Source organism: Hylobates moloch, unplaced genomic scaffold, assembly GCF_009828535.3.
Source record: "Hylobates moloch isolate HMO894 unplaced genomic scaffold, HMol_V3 SCAFFOLD_20, whole genome shotgun sequence".
Lineage (NCBI taxonomy): Eukaryota > Metazoa > Chordata > Mammalia > Primates > Hylobatidae > Hylobates > Hylobates moloch.
This window is the reverse complement of record NW_026652295.1, coordinates 28,748,941-28,769,152: the sequence shown is the minus strand read 5'-3', so window position 1 is coordinate 28,769,152 and position 20,212 is coordinate 28,748,941. Positions and strand designations below refer to the sequence as shown.

Below are 20,212 nucleotides of genomic sequence, written 5' to 3'. Positions count from 1 at the left end.
ATTAAAGAGATGATAGGTGATCTGCTAATGACTTATTGGAAGTCATAGGAGAGTGGAGGGAACTACCCAGGTGATGGTGATAGAGTTTGATTTTCTATTTCTTTCTTTTTTTTTTTTTTTTTTGAGACAGAGCCTTGTTCTGTTGCCCAGACTCGAATACAGTGGTGCAGTGGTGAATTCTTGGCTCCCTGCAACTGCCGCCGCCTCCTGCGTTCAAGTAATTCTAATGCCTCAGCCTCCCAAGTAGCTAGGACTATAGGCATGCACCACCATGCCCAGCTAGTGTTTTGTATTTGTATTTGTATGAGGTTTTGCCATGTTGCCTGGGCTGGTCTCGAACTCCTGAGTTCAGGCAATCTGCCTGCCTCGGCCTTCCAAAGTGCTAGGATTACAGGCATGTCATCCTACACCTGGCCCAGATTTTCTATTCTTTTGCATTTCTCTCTCTCCTAGTCCCTTTCCTTTGGCTGTCTTTTTTTTTTTTTTTTTTTTTTTTAAGACAGAGTCTTGCTGTATCGCCAAGCTGGAGTGCAGTGGCATGATCTCGGCTCACTGCAACCTCCGCGTTGTAGGTTCAAGTGATTCTCCTGCCTCAGCCTCCCAGTAGCTGGGACTACAGGCACATGCCACCATGCCCAGTTAATTTTTGTATTTTTAGTAGAGACAGGGTTTCACCACATTGGCCAGGATGGTCTCAATCTCTTGACCTCATGATCTGCCTGCCTCGGCCTTCCAAAGTGCTGGGATTACAAGCATGAGCCACCTTGCCCCGCCTCCTGTGGCTGTCTTATTGAGTCATTTGTCTCTGCTTTTCTTGTTGCTCTGGTCTCAGTCTTGTGATTTACTCCTAGAGGTGCTGGCAAGCCTGAGCTCAGATTTAGGAATAATGGGGTTGGGACAGGAGAAGGATGAGATAGGGACTAGCAGCTGATGAAAAGGAAGGGTGGACATATTCATTATAGGGGTTTCAGGAACTCCATTATCTCACACTCAGCCTGTTTGTCATCTCTGGGATCAACACAGTGTTATCATCGATCAGCCCCCAGATTCACTTCAGTGAATCTGTAAAGAACAAGCATGTCCTCCTCATCCCATGAATTCTCCTGCTTAGAAAGCCACCTGAAAGTGATAGCCCTTAAAGTCCTCAGTCTGCCCCTTTAGAACACCACAGAAAGATCCCTGAATGGAGATCCTGACCCTTAAGTATAGAACTACTGGGAAGAGATACTTGGAGATTATCATTACATGGAGGGCTAGTAACATCACTTTCTTTTCCCTTTATCCTCATTTTTTTCCCTTAAAACACACACACACACACACACACACACACACACAACAATTTCTTTGCTATTTGCTGTTGGTATCCAGTATGCCATTGCTTTCTTAATTAATGAGATATGTTTTCCCTTCCTGTATGCCTATTTTAATTGTCAATTTCTGATATCTCTAAACATGTCTTTGTTGTCCCCTCCCTCCATTTCCACTTCCACTGCCCTATTTCGGTTCTGGACTATAACAATTGCCTCCCTACCTTTATCTGAGCATTTGGTCTCACTCTCTTGCCACACTCCCAGTCTTTCCCCTGTATGGCCTCCTTAGTGATATTTCTAACAAAAAACTCTGACTAGTATTCCCCTACTCGTTCATCTTTAATGATTCCCCTTCACCTCTTGAGTAAAATCTAAATCTCTTTGGAAGGGTGTTTGAGGTTCCTCATGGTCTTGTCCTTTAGGCTGGACTAAGGTTATGGATGAGAGACTTGTGAGGAAGAAAAACCAGTTCTAGAGAAATAAAGGCATGGCATCTTTGCGCACTTACAAATGCAGGAAGAGAAGATTTAAAACCATCTTTCTAGAATCTGCCCTTTGGCTGGTGAAAAGAGCAAAGTTGATCCTTCTGTGTTGTTGACCTGAGACTGCACCTTTTTCAGAAACCCAGATCTTTACAAACTCCTCATGGAAATTACCCTATCTCTGCAATAGAGGAAGGGCGTGGAGCATTGAAGATACCCATTAAGCGTTCACTTTCCAAATATTGAAAGAGTCCATAAGAAACAAGTTTTATTAAGGTTCTGTGTTAGACACTATGCTAGTTCCCATGGATATGGGTGATCAAGACCAATATGATCTCTTGTTACAGGAAGCTGAGCCCATATCTGGGAAGACAGACAAATGATTCCAAAATATTTCTCTAGGAAAATAGCCTATTCCACACCAACTATAGTCTTGATCATAACTCTTTTTAAAGTTGGATATTTTCATATTCCTCTTTTTTCTTAAAATCATAAATCTCTCCTCTACTTCCTTCTCTTTTGCTGTCAAATCAGCATTTTTAAAAGCCATTTCTTGGCCTGGCACAATGGCTCATGTCTGTAATCCCAGCACTTTGGGAAGCCAAGGCAGGTGGATCACCTGAGGTCAGGAGTTTGATACCAGCCTGGCCAACATGGCAAAACCCCCATCTCTACTAAAAATACAAAAATTAGCCGGTGCAGTGGTGTATGCCTGTAGTCCCAGCTACTCAGGAGGCTGAGGCAGGAGAATTGCTTGAACCTGGGAGGCAGGGATTGCAGTGAGCCAAGATCACACCACTGCACTCCAGCCTGAGCAATAGAGCTAGACTCCGTTAAAAAAAAAAAAAAAAAAGGCCAGGCCAGGTGCGGTAGCTCATGCCTGTAATCCCAGCACTTTGGGAGGCTGAGGCGGGCAGATCACGAGGTCAGGAGATCGAGACCATCCTAGCCAACATGGCAAAACCCCATCTCTACTAAAAATACGAAAATTAGCCAGGCATGGTGGCGCATGCATGTAATCCCAGCTACTCAGGAGGCTGAGGCAGGAGACTTGAACCAGGGAGTCGGGGGTTGCAGTGAACCGAGATCATGCCACTGCACTCCAGCCTGGCGACACAGCGAGACTCCAAATAAAACAACAACAACAAAAAAGCCATTTCTTAATCCTGCTTACGTGTGTAACACCATCTTATCTTTTGCTGCAGTGAGGTTGTCTGTGTTTATCTTCATTTCCTCAATTCTCATCATTCTTGAACTTCTGCAGTCCTCCTTCCTCTTGCTACCCAATTTACACTATCCCCATGGTCATCAGAGGTTTTTCCCTTGGTCTTCTTTCTGGCACCTGACACCACTCAAGCTACTACTTCCCCACGTCTACATTTGCTCTCTTTTGTCCCAGAAAATTATTGGATACAGTCTAGGATACAATTTTCACTTTGTTTCCACATATACCACACACACCTTGCCTCTCCTACAAACCTATCCAGAATCTTCTTAATTCCCCTCACATTCCCAAAATGAGCTGAGTAGTCTTTGAAGTAAAAATTAAGCTAAGTTTCGCCTCCATTTCACTTGTGCATTTTGCTCCTTTTTTTATTTTTTTAAACCTCTTTCAAATGATCCTTGGGCTTCGAGTACCACGATCTACCCAGACTTGCATTCCCTGGGCTGTGTTCTAGTTCTGGTCATGTCAGCTTTTCCCTTCTGATTGAATCGTTGTAATTACTTGAGTCTCATTCCGTCAGGCAATATCCACAGTGAAGAAGCCAGTGTGCGTTGTGGTAAAGCCCAGGAAGACCTAGGTGTGAATTTTTGTTTTACCGTTTCCTGCCTGTGTGACTTATGCCATGGGGCTTCACTGGTCTGGGCCCCAGTTTCTCATCTCTTAGATGACATCATTTTGTTGGGAGGATTACATGGAGTAATATGTATAATATATCTGATAACTAAGCAGTTTCAGTTAGTGGTAGTTGTTTTTATTTGACATAGTCTTGATAAGTATTAATTTCTTCCTAAGCCCAGGGTATTTGTATTTTGACAACAAATAAGTTTTAAATAAATCAATCTATAGATATTATGGAAATCTGGACCCCTATATCCTAGCTGAGGAAAGGTATCTGGCACCCATTGCCACATAGGAGCCCCTGGGCTCCAGGACACCAGGGAAGAGAGGTTAAATAGGTCCCCCTCCTCTGACATGATACCCAGTGATTCAGTCAGGGTACAATTGGGAAAACAAAACCCATACCACATGGACTGGTTACAAAAGTCTTGAATAGCTAAATGCAAAACAGGATGGTTAGGTTGCATTATGTAGACAACAGTGACTCAGGTGGGCAGGCCCTACCTCCTTGAGGTGTTATCTATGGACAGATTTTTGTGCGATTATGGCACAACCCTGGGTTTCTTTCTTCATGTGCCTGTTCTTAATGGGCCCAGGAGAGATAGTTCAAGGGAGCAAGGGACCTGTAGAATGATCATGTCCTCTTTTTTCTAGCCATAAGGTTATGAATCATATATCTCGGGGGTCTGATTCTAAGGGAAAGAAGTGTCTGCCATAGCAGGAGAATGGAAGGCAGACAGCTGTTGCTATTACTAGAGTTTTAGCAGCCCCCATAACTCAGCTAGCCCAGACTACGATCTCAATATGGGGTGAGATGTATTTTCCAATATTTAATAGCAAATGATGTAACTTTGTCATCTTCATGTTGATCTTAAACATCTCTCTGATGAACAGTATAAGAAAACAAATGATCACTTAGAGGATTCTGTTTGGTAGTTAAAACCGTATTAAAATAGAGAGGGAAGAAATTAAGCCTCCTTGATGGTGAAGAGATTGGGAACCACCACTCCAGTGTTAGAAAATATCAAATGACAGAAGGTGGGCTATATTAAGTGGGAATTTCCAAACCCCACCCCCTGGAAGGAATGCTTGGTGACAAGCCTTAGAGGAGAGAGATGCTTGTCTAGCCCATTGCCTGTGTGCCCAGGAAGAGATGTGCACACCTTGAGATACAGAGAAGACTCTAGTGGGGAGAAGCCCCAGGCCAGCTTGTCAGCACAGGGCATCGGAGGCCCCCAACCAGCTCCAAGTTCTGAACAGCACACAGCCTTCAAAGGCTTGTACTGCTGCTCATACCCAGCAGAGGCCTTGCACTAGGCCTCCCCATGCAAATCAGTGTCCCTGCAGGGTAGGTAAAGGACCTCTAGCTGTGCTCCCTATGGGGGAACAAATATCCCGTGGGACACTGAGAGACTGGAAGATTGCCCAACATTTATTTACTGATCTGTGTTCACCACAGAGCCTAAGGTATCTATTGGTATTGTTTCAACCAGTACAAGTGATTCTTTCATTTAGTGGTCATCTCTGCACTCCACCACAGACTTTTGGGAATTACAAGATGAAAAGGGCCACATTCTCACCCTGGCATAGCTCAGAAAATTTGGTTGGGGAAGTAGGGACAGAGACGGGATCACTACACCATAATTTACTAAGCTGTGAGAACTGGAGTTGCATCAGTGACCAGAGTGCATTTGAGCCAGAGGTAGAAGGTACTATAGACAAAAGGAACTACATGCGCTGTAGGCTGTATCATTAGGTACAATTTTCTGTCCTTGGGGGAGTCTTTTTAATGCTAAGACAAAAATTATGAATATAGAAAGAGGCCACGGTTCATCTTTGCAATTCTTTCAGGAGAAAACTTGCTGCAACTCACTTCCTAAGTTTTTAAAAAAAAAAAAAAAAAAGAAAGGAATAAATGATATGAATATCACCTGAAAGAATTTGAGGTCTCAAACTTGAGAGGATCTTTGAACAACAATCTTGGGGAATGCCTAACAGTTCATACTCATTTCTTGATGTCTGCAGATGGAAACTCTACAGCCTTACATATATTTCTTTTTTCTTTTAACTACTTTATACTCACAGAAAATCAGTGTTCAGCACTTCTAATAGCAGGTCTAGTGGAAGCTTGAGATCAGAACAGAGTTCCAAAAAGAGAAACTGAGGACACACAAGGCAGAGCAGTACCCCCTTATCCATGGGGACCTGTCTGACTGGAGGTAAGGGAGAAAATTCTACTCCACAGAGAATCAGGGAAGGTTAAAACTGTGTGTGTTTGTGACACTTTTGCTCTCTTGGGCCCAGATACAGGCTGGAAATCCTTTGGGTTCTGGTGACTCAAAGTGTGGCCAAAAGGACCAGCAGCCTCAGCTTCTCTGGGAGAACATATGAGTGCAGAATTTCAGGCCCGCACCAAGTTTTTAAAGGTCTGCATTTTAACAAGCTGCTCTTAATTTGCTTACATATTAAAATTTCCAGAAGCACTGTTCTAGGACCATCTTTAAGTGTTATCCAAAAACATGTAAGATCTTTTTTCAAAGCAAATTCTCAAGCTCTACCCTAGAGGGATTGCGTCTGGTTCTCTGGGGTTGGTGTAGGAATCTACATTTTTGGCAAGTGCCTTAGATCTTTGTGCACACTAGCATTTGAGGATTGCTGCCTTAGATGGTGGGAAATCTGAGCAGGCGAGGGCTGTGGGCTGAAAATGAAATGATGATGTTTAGGAACTGGCACAAGCATGCTTCTGCTCCTGGTGGGAAGCAGTGGGACAGATCCAGTTGATTGTAGACAATGCAGACCTCATGTCATGCTCAAGTGTCACCTTAATGTAATGGCTGGAGACAGCCACATATGACCCTCTCATTGTCCAGTCAGTAAGCTCAATCAATGATAGGAACCACTGACTCTGGTAATTAAAAACTTATTGCGGCCAGTCACAGTGGCTCATGCCTGAAATCCCAGCACTTTGGGAGGCAAAGGTGGGCAGATCACCTGAGGTCAGGAGTTCAAGACCAGCCTGGCCAACATGGTGAAACCCCGTCTCTACTAAAAATACAAAATTAGCCAGGCATGGTGGGGGCGCCTATAATTCCAGTTACTCAGGAGGCTAAGACAGGAGAATCACTTGAACCCAGGAGGTGGAGGTTGCAGTGAGCTGAGATCGCATCATTGCACTCCAGCCTGGGCAACAAGAGTGAAACTGTCTAAAAAACAAACAACAACAAAAAAACCACTTATTGCGGGGCAGGTTCTCATAAGAGGCCATGGGAAAGCCATGTCCTATCTCAGGGACACAGGGTCATCTGGGCCTCTGGCTAATAGAGGCCAAAGAATGGGACTATTTTCCCTGTGAAATCCTGAAAACCAAAAATGGTGGCGTCTTTCTCTGCATTAGCAGAGGTAATTTGCTCTTTCTTGAAATCCAAGGTCACTTCTACTGTCTGGGGATTTTGATCCAGGGTCAATGTGGTTTCTCCTTTACAGGAGAGCTGAGTCAAAGAAGGGTGAGGTGGTTTATGTTGGTCATTGGCTACCTCAGATTTTAGAGCAGCTCTACCTTGATTGTGGGGTTGACCTTATTTTTTTTCCTGGTGAGGAAAGAGGACTTACTGTATATCTCTATCCTTTTGTTTCCATTACTCACTTTCTGTGGCTGCTGCTGCAGAAGCCACTGCTGACTGATGTGGATACCTCAACTTTTGGTTTACAGAAAGCCTAGGTGTCTTTTGGCCTCTCTCCAGGTCGATAGCCATGGCTCCTGAAAGAAATAAAAGATGATCATCTTTCTAAAAAGTCTTGTCTGAATTATTAATAACTTAACTGGAGAATCTCACTTTTCCTACTCTCATATTTTAACCACAGTTGCTCTAACACAGACCTTTGAGGATCTTTTCATGACTTCATTCACAAATACCTATTTATGCTGTACAGATGCTACTAGGAAGGAAATAGGTCGGTCTGTTTTGACTGTGGAACTTAATTTGGTCTCATCTTTGTGCATGCAACCCTGTCCTTGGGATAGCTTTCTTGAGCATATCTACTTATGTTCAAGAGGTAAATTGTCCTGAAACCCCCATTGCTATAAGTATTCATTTTATTACTCATAATAGTTAATGCTCTTAAAAGTTGGGGTATTTTTTTTTTTTTTGATACCTAAACTTCATTGAGATACTTTGAACTATTTATAGAGAAAATGGAAACTTCTAATACCTGGCTTCTGTTTCTTAAAATGTTATGATTATACATGGCTTAGGGCTTTATGGCCAAATAACTTCACTGAACCCAGGAAAAAGAATAGATCCATCTGAAGCAGACCCGTAGCTTCCAGCAGCCTAAATTTTCCGCTCCATTTGTATCCTACATTTTCTGTGAGGAAAAGAAGTGGAAGGAGACAAGCCTCAGCCCTTCCCCTGGCACCTTTACTCTTTACCCTTCCTCCTGGCATGGTGGAAAGTGCACTGGAGGAGGAGTGAAGGGCCGTAGGTTTGCATCCATGTTCTGCCACTTGCCAACCTTAATGGCCCTTACAATTGATTTACCCCATGAAATTTGGAATGATTTCTAAAGTCTTTCCTCGCCCTGAATGTTAACATTTTCTGATAGTCAGGACTTTCTGTAGCTTCACCTTCCTTATTTAGTGTTATTTGTTTCTCAAGACTGAACAGAGAAGGAAGCTGTCAAAGTGTGCTGGGCACACACCCTGCAGCAGGGTAATGGCCAATTCTAATCTCAAGTCATTAGGCTGCAGTAGCATGACCACTGCTTCCTGTCTACCTCCAGAGGGTAGAGACAGCTGAGCTCCTGTAGTTGGGGTCAGGACCAGCCACTGTGTAAGGACAGTGATTAGTGTTGTGTCACCAATTCAGGGAAGGAGCCACCTTGTCTTATTTTCCCTCTTGAATTATCTTGATATGACCCCATTATAAATTTCCTTTTGTAAACCTCTGTCTCCCAATTTCTCCTTTTAGCTTACTTTCTACTGAAGTAGAGGAACAGAGAGTACAACTTCCATCCTCTTTCATCAGCCCTGAGAGCAGAACACAAGCCCCATTACTGGGAACTATATCCTTGGCTCCCTGGATGTGGCTATTAACTTCTGGCCTGCCACTCTATCACATACGCATATGGAGATGGTGTCATCCATGTCCCTTACCCTGTATTTACAACTTCTATCACCCAACAATGCCAGTGGCCCTGATAGTCCCTCTGGGAGGGAGAGAAGAGTAAGCTGGAGTCACCCCTTCCCTGTACTTCCCACCTCGCCAGGCCTGTTGGTGTTAGTGTCCATTCTGATCTTGGCCTGACCCTTGTCCCCTGGGCACTGGGCTGCAGATTGGAGAGGCAGCATGATGGAGTGGGGATAACACATACTCCAAAACCAAACAGAAGCCAGACCTGGGTTGGGTCCTGGTGAAACAGTCTAGAGGCTTGGTGACCTTAACCTCCTAATTAATCTTCCTAAGCATAAGTTTCCTTATCATAAGTTATGTATGGTAAAATTTTCCTTGGATGTATTCATTTTAGCATGACTTGAAATTATGTGTGAAGGAACCTGGTCCACAGAAGTTGCCCTGTAAATTCAGATTCACTTTCCCTTGGACATATGGATGACATTAGCTCATTACAGTTATGACCTCCCTAAAACTCCCAAATATTCTTTAAGTTCTTCTCTTATTTTCCCTTTAGTTTGTTTGTAGTCATATTTCTTAGTTCTTATATCAGGTAGGATTCGCACATCTTCTAGTTGGACAATATTGGAGAAGACACCACATTTTGACTGAGTTCCAGTGATATGACAGCCTTTCAATTCTCTAATCTCACAGAAGTTAGAAAAAAAAGTAGATAATCAAAATCCACAGAAAATGCAGAAGATTCCATTAACTCTGAGGATGATTCTCAGGTATCCTTAGGACCTCAAGAAAGTTGTTCTCTCCTGGGCCTGTAGAGAGTTCAAGTGCCAGGAATCTACCACAAAGTAGGGGGGAGGTGTGGGGCGGGGGAGTGGGGAGCGCAGTGAAGTGCTGAGGGGCTTCTCCGTCTTCTTTAATTTGAGTGAGAAGAAAAGAGCACTTCCTCATTTTAGAGTACAAGGTGTGAACTCACTCTCAGCTGCCAAGTGAGCTTCACCTTGGGCTGTTGTGCATGCTTTCTCCTGGTGCTTTAAGCCACCCTGAGATGTACAGAACAATACTGGCCATCACAAAAATATACTCGAGTACATAGACCATTGACACTATAAAGCAAATAAACAATGAAGTCTACATGACAGCCAAATAACAACATGATGATAGGATCAAATCTGCACATATCAATATTAACCTTGAATGTAAATAAGCTAAATGCCTCAATTAATAGAGGGTGGCAAGTTGGACACAGAAACAAGACCCAACTGTATGTCTTCAAGAGACCCATCTCACATGCAGGGACACCAATAGCCTCAAAGTAAGGGATGGAGAAAGATCTGTCAAGCAAATGGAAAACAAAAAACAGCACTCTCTATCCAACAAAAACAGAATATACATTCTTCTCAGCTGCACATGGTACATACTCTTAAAATTGACCACAATTGCTTTATTGGCCAGAAAGCAATTCTTAACAAATTCAAGAAACCTGAAATACAGGCCGGGTGTAGTGGCTCACGCCTGTGATCCCAACACTTTGGAAGGCTGAGGTGGGCAAATCACTTGAGGTCAAGAGACCAGCCTGGCCAACATGGCGAAAACCCATTTCTACTAAAAAATATAAAAATTAGCCAAGCATGGTGGCATGCGCCTGTAATCCCAGCTACTTAGGAGGTTGAGTCACGAGAATTGCTTGAACCTGGGAGGAGGAGGTTGCAGTGAGCTGAGATCACGCCATTGCACTCCAGTCTGGTTGACAGAGTGAGACTCATCTCAAAAAAACAAAATCTGAAATACCAACCACACTCTTGGACCACAGTGCCATAAAAATAAATACCAAGAAGATCTCTCAAAACCATATAATTAAGTGGAAATTAATCTACTCCTGAATGACTTGGGTAAACAAAGAGAAATTAAGGCAGAAATCAAGAAATTGTTTACAACTAATGAAAACAAAGATAAAAACATACCAGAATCTTTGGGACACAGCTAAAGCAGTGTTAAGGGAAAACTATAGTGCTAAATGCCCACATCAAAAAGATGGATCTCAACCTAACATCACATCTAGAGGAACTAAATAAACAAGAGCAAACCAGCCCCAAAGCTAGCAGAAGAGAATACCCAAAATCAGAGCTGAACTGAACAAAATGGAGATGAGAAAAACCATACAAAAGATCAAAGAAAGCAAAAGTTGGTTCTTCAAAAGAATAAATAAAGTTGATAGGCACTAACTAGACTAATAAAAAAAGGAGGGGGGAGAAAATCTAAATAAACACAATCGGGAATGACAAAGGGGACGTTGTCACTGACCACTCAAAAATACAAAAACCGCTTGGAGACTGTTATGAACACCTCTGCACACAAACTAGAAAACCTAGAAGAATGGATAAATTCCTGGGAACATACAACCTCCCAAGATTGAACCAGAAATTGAAACCCCAAACAGACCAATAACAAGTTCCAAAATTGAATCAGTAATAAAAAGCCTACTAACCAGAAAAAGTCCTGGACCAGATGGATTCACAGCCAAATTCTACCAGACATATAAAGAAGAGCTGGTATCATTCCTACCGAAACTATTCCAAAAAATTGAGAAAGAGGGACGCCTCCCTAACTCAGTCTGTGAGACCAGCATCATTCTGATACCAGAGACACAACAGAAAAAAAGAACTTCAGGCCAATATCCCTGATGAATATATATGCAAAAATCCTCGACAAAATACTACCAAATGAAATCCAGCAGCACACCAAAAAGCTAATCCATCATGATCAAGTAGGCTTTATCCCTGGAGTGCAGAGTTGGCTCAACATACCCAAATCAATAAATGTGATTCATCACATAAAGAGAACTAAAAACAAAAACCACATGATACCTTAATAGATGCAGAAAAGGCTTTTGGTAAAATTCAATATTCATTCATGTTAAAAACCCTCAACAAACTAGGTTTGAAGTTATAGTCCTCAAAATAATAAGAGCTATCTCTGACAAACCCAAAGCCAACATAATCCTGAATTGGCAAAAGCTAGAAGTATTCTATTTAGGAACTGGAACAAGACAAGGATGCCCACTCTCACTACTACTATTCAACATAGTACTGGAAGTTCTATTTGGAGCAGTCAGGTGAGAGAAAGAAATAAAAGGCATCCAAATAGGAAGAGAGGAAGTCAAATTATCTCTCTTCATAAATATTGATTCTATACCTAGAAAACTCCATGGTCTTTTCCCGAGGGCTTCTAGATCTGAAAAAGAACTTCAGCAGAGTTTCAGGATACAAAGTCAGTTTACAAAAATCAGTAGCATTTCTATACACCAATAACATCTAAACCGAGAACCAAGTGAAGAATGCAGTTTCATTCACAGTAGCCTCAAGAAGAATAAAATACCTAGGAATACAGCTAACCAAAGGGGTAAACAATCTCTACAATGAGAATTTTACAAGACACTGCACAAAGAAATCAGATTACATAAATGGGAAAACATTCCATGCTCCTGGATAGGAAGAATTAATATCGTTAAAACTGCCATACTAGTCAAAGCAATTTACAGATTCAGTGTCAAACTACCAATGACATTTTTCACAGACTTAGGAAAAAAACATTCAAAAATTCATATGGAACCAAGAAGGAGCCCAAATAGCCAAAGCAATCCTAAGCAAACAGAACAAAGCTGGAAGCATCACACTACCTGTCTTCAAATTGTAAGGTTACAATAACTAAGACAGCATGGCACTGGTACAAAAACAGACACATAGACTAATGGAACAGGTTAGAGAACTGAGAAATAAAGCCACATACCTAAAACCATCTAATCTTCGACAAAATTGACAATAACAAGCAATGGGGAAAGAACTCCCTATTCAATAAATGGTGCTGGGATAACTGGATAGCCATATGCAGAAGAATGAAACTGAACCCCTATCTTTCGCCATATATAAAAATCAACTCAAAGTGGATTAAAGACTTAAATATAAAACCTAAAACTGTGAAAATACTAGAAGAAAACCTAGGAAATACCATTTTGAGCATCAGCCCTGGCAAAGACTTCATGATGAAGACTCCAAAAGCAACTGCAACAAAACCAAAAATTGCCAAGTAAGCCTTAATTAAAACTAAAGAACTTCTGCACAGAAAATGGAACTGTCAACAGAGTAAACAGCCTACAGACTGGGAGAAAATATCTGCAAACTGCGCATCTGACAAAGGTTTAATAACCAGAATCTATAAGGAACTTAGTAAGCAAAAAAGAACCCCATTAAAAAATGGGCAAAGGACATGAACACTTTTCAAAAGAAACAAGAAAAAAATGCTTAATATCACTAATTAGGGGAATGCAAAACAAAACCACAATGAGATACCATCTCACACCAGTCAGAAAGGCTATTATTAAAAAAGTCAAAAACTAACTGATGCTGATGAGGTTGCAGAAAAAAGAGAACACTTATACACTGCAAATGGGAATGTAAATTAGTTCAGCCATTGTGGAAGCAGTCTGGAAATTTCTCAGAGAACTTAAAATTACAGTTTAACCCAGCAATCCCTTTACTGGGTATATCCCCAAAGGAATATAAATAGTTCTACCTAAAGACACACACACATGTATGTTCACTGCGGCATTATTCACAATGGCAAAGATACGGAATCAACCTAGATGCCCAGGTTCGGTGGCTCACGCCTGTAATCCTAGCAGTTTGGGAGACCGATGTGGGTGGAGTTCGGTGAGGTCAGGAGTTTGAGACCAGCCTGGCCAACATGGTGAAACCTTGTCTCTACTAAAAATACAAAAATTATCTGGGCATGGTGGCGGGTGCCTGTAATCCCAGCTACTCAAGGTAGGAGAATCGTTTGAACCTGGGAAGCAGAGGTTGCAGTGAGCCGAGATCGCGCCATTGCACTCCAGCCTAGGCGACAGGGTGAGACTCCGTCTCAGAAAAAAAAGAAAATGTACATTAGAATACTGTACATCTAATCTAATACTGTGGATTAGAATACTACACAACCATAAAGAATGAGATAATGTCCTTTGCAGCAACATGGATGGAGCTGGAGGCCATTACCTTAAGACAATTAATGCAGGAACACAAAACCAAATACTGTATGTTGTCACTTTTAAATGGGAGCTAAACATTGAGTACACATGGACACAAGGGAGCAACAGACACCAGGACCTACTTGAGGGTGGAGGGTGAAAGGAGGGTGAAGACTGAAAAACTACCTTTTGGGTATTATGCTGATTACCTGGGCGACAAAATTATCTGTATACACAACCCCCACGACATTGTAATTTACCCATATAATGAACCTACACATGTACCCCTTGAACCTAAAATGGAAGTTGAATAGTGAAAAAAAAATAAAAAAAATTTTTAATGAGGGAGAAGGGGACTGGGCATTGTGGCTTCTACCTATAATCCCAGCACTTCAGGAGATTGAGGCGGGAGGATTGCTTGAGGCCAGGAATTTGAGACCATCTTAGGGAACATAGTGAGACCCCATCCTTACAAAAATTTTAAACATTAGCAGTTGTGGCATGCGCCCATAGTCCCAGCTACTCAAGAAGATAAGGAGGGAGGATCACTTGAGCCAGGAGTTTGAAGCTGCAGTGAGCTGTGACCATGCCACTGCAGTCCAGCCTGGATGATAGAGCAAAATTGTGTCGAATGAAAAAGAGGGATGGGGGCAAAAAATTTTGCCTTGAGCTGGCCCTGCCATTAGATGAACCCATTAAGAGCAATTTCTGTTTGGTAGACTCAAAGTTCACTGATGGATGCTGTTGTTGTTAGATCACTTTTAAAACTGTACAGTGTGGTCCAGCACAGAGCACAGTCTTTCAAATGAAAGAAAGCTGGATTTAAATTCTGACTGCCTCCTAGGGCGTAGCCTTGAACCAAGGACATTCCTTCAACTCTTGCTTTGATCATAAGTAAAATGAAGGATAATCAGTAATGTGAGTATACTGAAAAAAATGAAAGCACTGAGCATGGTACTGGCATCCAAAAGAGGCTCAATAACTTTCTTTATTTTTATTTCATAGAATTCTTGACCTCAAAGAACATATATGTGAGTGATTTCTGATAGGGAAACATGTTGACCTTGCCCCAAATACCTAGTGCTTTCAAAAAATAGTTACATGTCTAACAATCTATACAAATTCTTCTCTCTTGTCAGGTAGAAGTGAGAGCAAGAGTCTAACAGCAAACACCCTTCTGACCTCTGAAATGCTTCAAACTAGATTACAAAGATTTTGTTGTCACGGATGGGGGACACAGCTGGGAGTGTTGGAAACCACACCCACTTCTGCCTGAGGGAAAGACAGGATAGTAGCTAGGTGACCACTAGATACCCTCTCTCAGAGTTGAAGGGTCCTTAAGCCTGAGAGGTCATTATTGTCATCATCTGTGCCCTGTAATGAGGTGTTAGTAGGGGTGATATGTATTTCTTCTGGACTGGGAATTTAACTGCTGGTTTATGTTCTTCCAGAGCTCCCTCTTTGCCCACTAGCAGGGCATTAGCTGGTGCTGAAGACAGTGGCTGCTTGGCGAGCCTGGATCTCCAAGTGACCCCCTCAGCAACTCCTGATGAACAGGTAGCATGTAAAAGAAACCTTTTTGGTTTATACCAGTGAGATATGGGAGTTGTATATCATTGCAGCATAATCTAGGCTATAGATGATGCAATACTGCTACATTAGGGTCTTTGATTTCCAGTCAGGCCCTATGCCTAGGATAGCTTACTGCTGGCACACTCTTCAGCCAGTCTCTCAGCTCTGCACCGCACCAGATATGCCAGGATTTTGGCCTTTGATTCAGAGCTCTTTTCTGGAATTTTCTTCATGACCAGAGAGTAACTCTGTCTTGCTTTGCTGACAAGAAGTATTAATCTAGAAATGACTATAGTTATAGTTCATACAGGAAATGTGTTGCAAAAAATTGAGCTAATCTAGAGAAGAGAAAATAAAAGATGGGAAGTCTTAGTTGCATTCAAATCCCTGGTTCCAGTTGTACCTGAGGTGCAGTTACATTATTGTTCCTTTAGTTTGCTAAATAAGATAATGAATCCCCATGTTGACAAGGTTAAGTTAGATTTCTATAATTTTTCTAGGAATAACATAGTGTTTTTATTTGCCCAGATGTTATAGCTCACCTAAAAAAACCCTATCTATCCAGGGCTTTTGTTGCCTTTTTTTTTTTTTTTTTTTTTTGAGACGGAGTCTCGCTCTGTTGCCCAGGCTGGAATGCAGTGGCGTGATCTCAGCTCACCACAACCTCAGCCTCTGGGGTTCAAGTGATTCTCCTGCCTCAGCCTCCCTGGTAGCTAGGACTACAGGCATGCACCACCACACCTGGCTAATTTTTGTATTTTTAGTAGAAATGGGGTTTCACCATGTTGGCCAGGCTAGTCTCAAACTCCTGACCTCAGGTGATCTACCCGCCTCAGCCTCCCAAGGTGCTGGGATTACAGGCATGAACCACCATGCCTGGACTATTGCCATTTTCAGTGTTGTGTCCAGTGATGTTTCCTTCACACCAAGAAGTCTTCAGGGGATTCGTATATGGCTTGTGAAATCATCTAGTGACATGGAAGTTTCTATGTCATGGAGATAGAGAAATTGTGATGCCTGGATGCCTGAGGTTTTTTGGAGTGAGGTACTATGCATTTGCAAGTAATTGTAAACTGTATAATGCAGGATTAAAAGATAAACTCTTGTTGCATTTAGAACTGTGTTTAGAATACAATAATTTGTTGTTGTTGTTTTATAATAGGACTGAAGCCAATATTAAAGCAAGTCAACCAAAGGTTCTCTGGTGTAGACAAGACAGCAAAAGGACAGACTACCTTGTGGAACCTAGCATTGTTCTCCTTCTGCAGCACTAAGTAACATTTGTGCTCTGTTAAGATCTTTGCAAACCACACACAAGAATTGCTGGTCATCCTGCCAATAGATGCTGCTCACAGAACCAAATTTCCTGTGCTGAATTGTCACTCATGGGCTTGAGAGTAGGAGACTGGAGACCAAGGTGGCTAGAATCCAGTTGGGCCTGACGTCTCCCTGTTGAAAGGGCTCCTTGTGGAATGAACGGCACATTACTCCCGTGGTGGATCTGATAGTGGCACAGCACCAAGTGATGCAGGCCTGCCAGGGGCCACAGACACTGAAGATGCTCCCAGGGTCCCCCGTGTACTCCAGACACACTGCAGGCCACCTCTCCCAGCAGGTTCCCAGTCATGGGCCCCATCATCATGACTTCTGTCCAAGGTGTGCTCAGAAATCTCTTCCTTAACTGTGACTTTCTGACAGGTGGAGGATGTGGTCAGGAGTGGGAAAAGGATTCGAGATGGGAAGAGGGAGGGGTTCAGAATGAAGAGAGATAATCTGTGCCACAGATGCTGGCCCTGCAGTTAGCTCCCACCTAGTCCGTGCACACATATTCTAATCCCCTCCCATTCCTCTACATGCTGCGGCCAGAGAGGCGTTTCTCAAAGTGGAAGTCTCATCCTCACTTCTCCGGTTACAGTGCTGGGCCATGGATAACTTACAAGGCTTAGCAGGAACTGTCTGTGCACTCCCCCTTCCTGCCCACTACCTTGTTTCCCTCCAGTCGTGAGAACAAACATTGATTGAGCATTAACTATGTGCCAGGCTTGTCCTAAGTCCTTCACATGTATTCACTCAAACAATCCTCACAACATTCCAATCACATCTCCCATTTCACAGTGAGGGTTCTAAAGCACACAGAGGGTGAGGAACTTGTCCAGGGTCACACAACTAAGTAGGGGTGGAGAAACATCAAATCTAGGTGGCCCAGGTGGTGGCCAGAACCCATCAGCACCTCACTACAGCTGCCTCCAGTTTCTCCCTCTAGGAAATACTCTTCCCTGTCAACTCCTGTTGTCCCCTGGGCTCAGTTGACATGTCATCTCCTTGAGGAGGACATCCTGAGATGCTCCCGAACTAGGGTGGGCACCCACTTCCACACTCCAAATGCCTATTTGACCTAGGTATTGCTGCATCCCCACTGCCAGGCAGATAGCGGGCCCCTAATAACTATGATTTGAGCAAATAAATGTAGTTCTTCAAAAAATAGGGAGGACTCCTTGCTTCTGATAATGGTGGGCTAGGACATTGGACCAACCCTCCTGCAGAAAATAGCCATTTATTTTGATGCAATATACCTGGCTATGACTAGAGATTTCAAATATTTGGAGGGCTATTACGTGAAGAATTATACTTACTCTTTGTGACATAGAGGTCAGAAATTGGTCATTTCCATAGAGGATGAGAGACACAGAATTGTGCTCATCATAAGTATCTTTTTAAAAAATTAGACTTAGTAAAATGGGCTGCCTTGGTAGGTGGTGAGTTCTCTGTCACGAAAGAGATTCAGCCACTTGCTCTGAGAAAGCATGGAGAATATCAACATTGTAAGGGTCGACCACCTCATCTCTGAGGCCCCCTCCTCACTTAGGTTGCCATTGCAGGTGGAACACTGGGCTGAGTGTCAACCTGGGTTCCACAAGCTGTGCGATCATGGCTGGTTGTTTTGGATCTCATTCCTTATCTGTTAGTTAAGCTGACCCATCAATACTGACCCACTTCACAGAGTTATGAAGGGATTAAATTAGGTATTACATATAAATCTTTGTTTTGTTTGCTTTTTGTTGTTCTTTTTTGTTTTGCTTTTTTCTTTGCATTATGAAATCCCAAGTCAACTTTTTCCATTCTTTTATTTTTTTAAAAAATTGACATCATCATTATAACAACAAAATCATTTTTAAAATGAAAAAACTCACCTGTAACCCCACAATCGAATACAATAATCATACTTTTTTCCCTTTATTCTCCTTTATTGTGACCAAGGATGACTTTGGGCATTGCTGTGAGGAACTATTTCGTTTAACACCCTGCTACCTGAACATGATTCACACTCAGCCTTTCACCACCCCCCAAGTAGCTACACATGATATGATAATAGTATTGGTGGTGGTTTTAGAGAGTTGGAGAGAAAACTGAAGTTGGATTTGGGTAAAAGAAAAAAGAGTGGGAATTATTTTTTCTCCATTCTAAAGCCCATAGAGCAATGTTAATTGTTCCCACCCCTCTGCTATTCTGTCTCCTCAAGTACTGTGTGCAGAAATATGATTGAGATTCAAGTCAGGGCCTCTCTGCCCTTTTCCCTCCAGAAACAAAACCAAGATAATTTATCCGGAACAAGGTGAAAAAAGGAAGGGAGGGAGGAGAGAAAGTCCAGGTCTTACCTGGGATTCTCTGTCTCCTGCAACATGAAGGGTTTAGCGTGGGAGGAGGTGGTGAGAACTCTGGGAGAGAAAAAAGGAAAGAATAGTTTTACCCATGCTGAAGTTAAACCTTCACCTAGAGAAGCAAAAAAAAACCCACACTTCTCCATTTTGTGCCTCCCTTCCTAGAGTTTAGCTCTTTGGCTAAACTTTTTAGCCAAAAACCTTTTTAGCCAAAGGTTTAGCTAAGTAATTGGTTTTACCAGGGCACTCACTCCTCCTATCCCGAGTCTATTTGACTCCCTCCCCATCATCCCCCTCACCTCTTTTCAGGCAGGGTGGGAATAGCAGCAGGAGGAGATTTTGGGAGCCTGGCAACTCCTGCAAGGACCGCATGACAGCCCCTCTGTGGGGATGCATGGTGCCCCATCTGCTGCCCTTCTGAAGAATGCACTGCCTTCACTACTATGTTAGAGTCCATCCAGACTGTTCTATCCAAAAAAGAGTTTCTTTTTCCCCCACAGGCAATCAGGAAATGATTCCTTTCCCGACTGCTTCTGTCTAGTGCCTGGGAATCTTGAGTCAATCCCTCAGTAAGTCAGTGACTAGGGAAATCTACCCTCTCTGAACCTCCCAGTTCATGTTGCTTAGGGAACCTGATATTTTCATGAAACCTGCCTACACATGGGCAGCCCAACAGCAGAGCAAATGGTGGTGACCAAAGTGAACAAAGAAGTATAGTTGTGCCAGCTTCCTAGTTGCCCATGTGGACAAGTCAGCAGGATCAGGACACAAGGAAGAGTAAACGTGAGACAGCATGTGACTTCTGCGATAAACAGATTTTTAAACCCTGAAATTTTGCTAAAATTTTGGTGAAACCTGAACTTTCTTCGTTGCATATACCAGCACTATCTGTACCATCATACAACTGTCTCACATTAAGGCTATTTTTCTTGAGCACTGATGAGTAAGGTTGGTATGTTTGAGTTCCTCAGATCAACAAAATCCCATTTTCCTGTAAGTCTTACATTTAGTATTTAAGGAACTAAAACTTAAATACATTTTGTGAAGTGGTTGACACTTCACTGATAATGATTTATTGCTTGGATTAATAAATTTTCCAAAAGTTGTCTTATTATGTAGAATACGGTTTGCAACCAGCAGAACCATTGATCTATACTGCAATGATATGCACTATGTATAATTGTTTAAAAGCCTCTACTT

General features: G+C 42.4%; 1 long non-coding RNA gene across 2 annotated transcripts in view; it reads left to right on the top strand.

The window, feature by feature from the left end:
• The window catches only part of LOC116460070 (uncharacterized), a 35,500-nt gene extending 15,555 nt beyond the window's left edge, over nucleotides 1–19,945 (top strand). For both annotated transcript variants that reach the window (XR_009211252.1, XR_009211251.1), the window contains 3 exons: nucleotides 5,721–5,854; nucleotides 15,233–15,338; nucleotides 16,516–19,945. This is a non-coding gene — a long non-coding RNA (uncharacterized LOC116460070). The remainder of the gene's footprint in view (nucleotides 1–5,720; nucleotides 5,855–15,232; nucleotides 15,339–16,515) is intronic.
• Nucleotides 19,946–20,212: the final 267 nt, after the last annotated feature.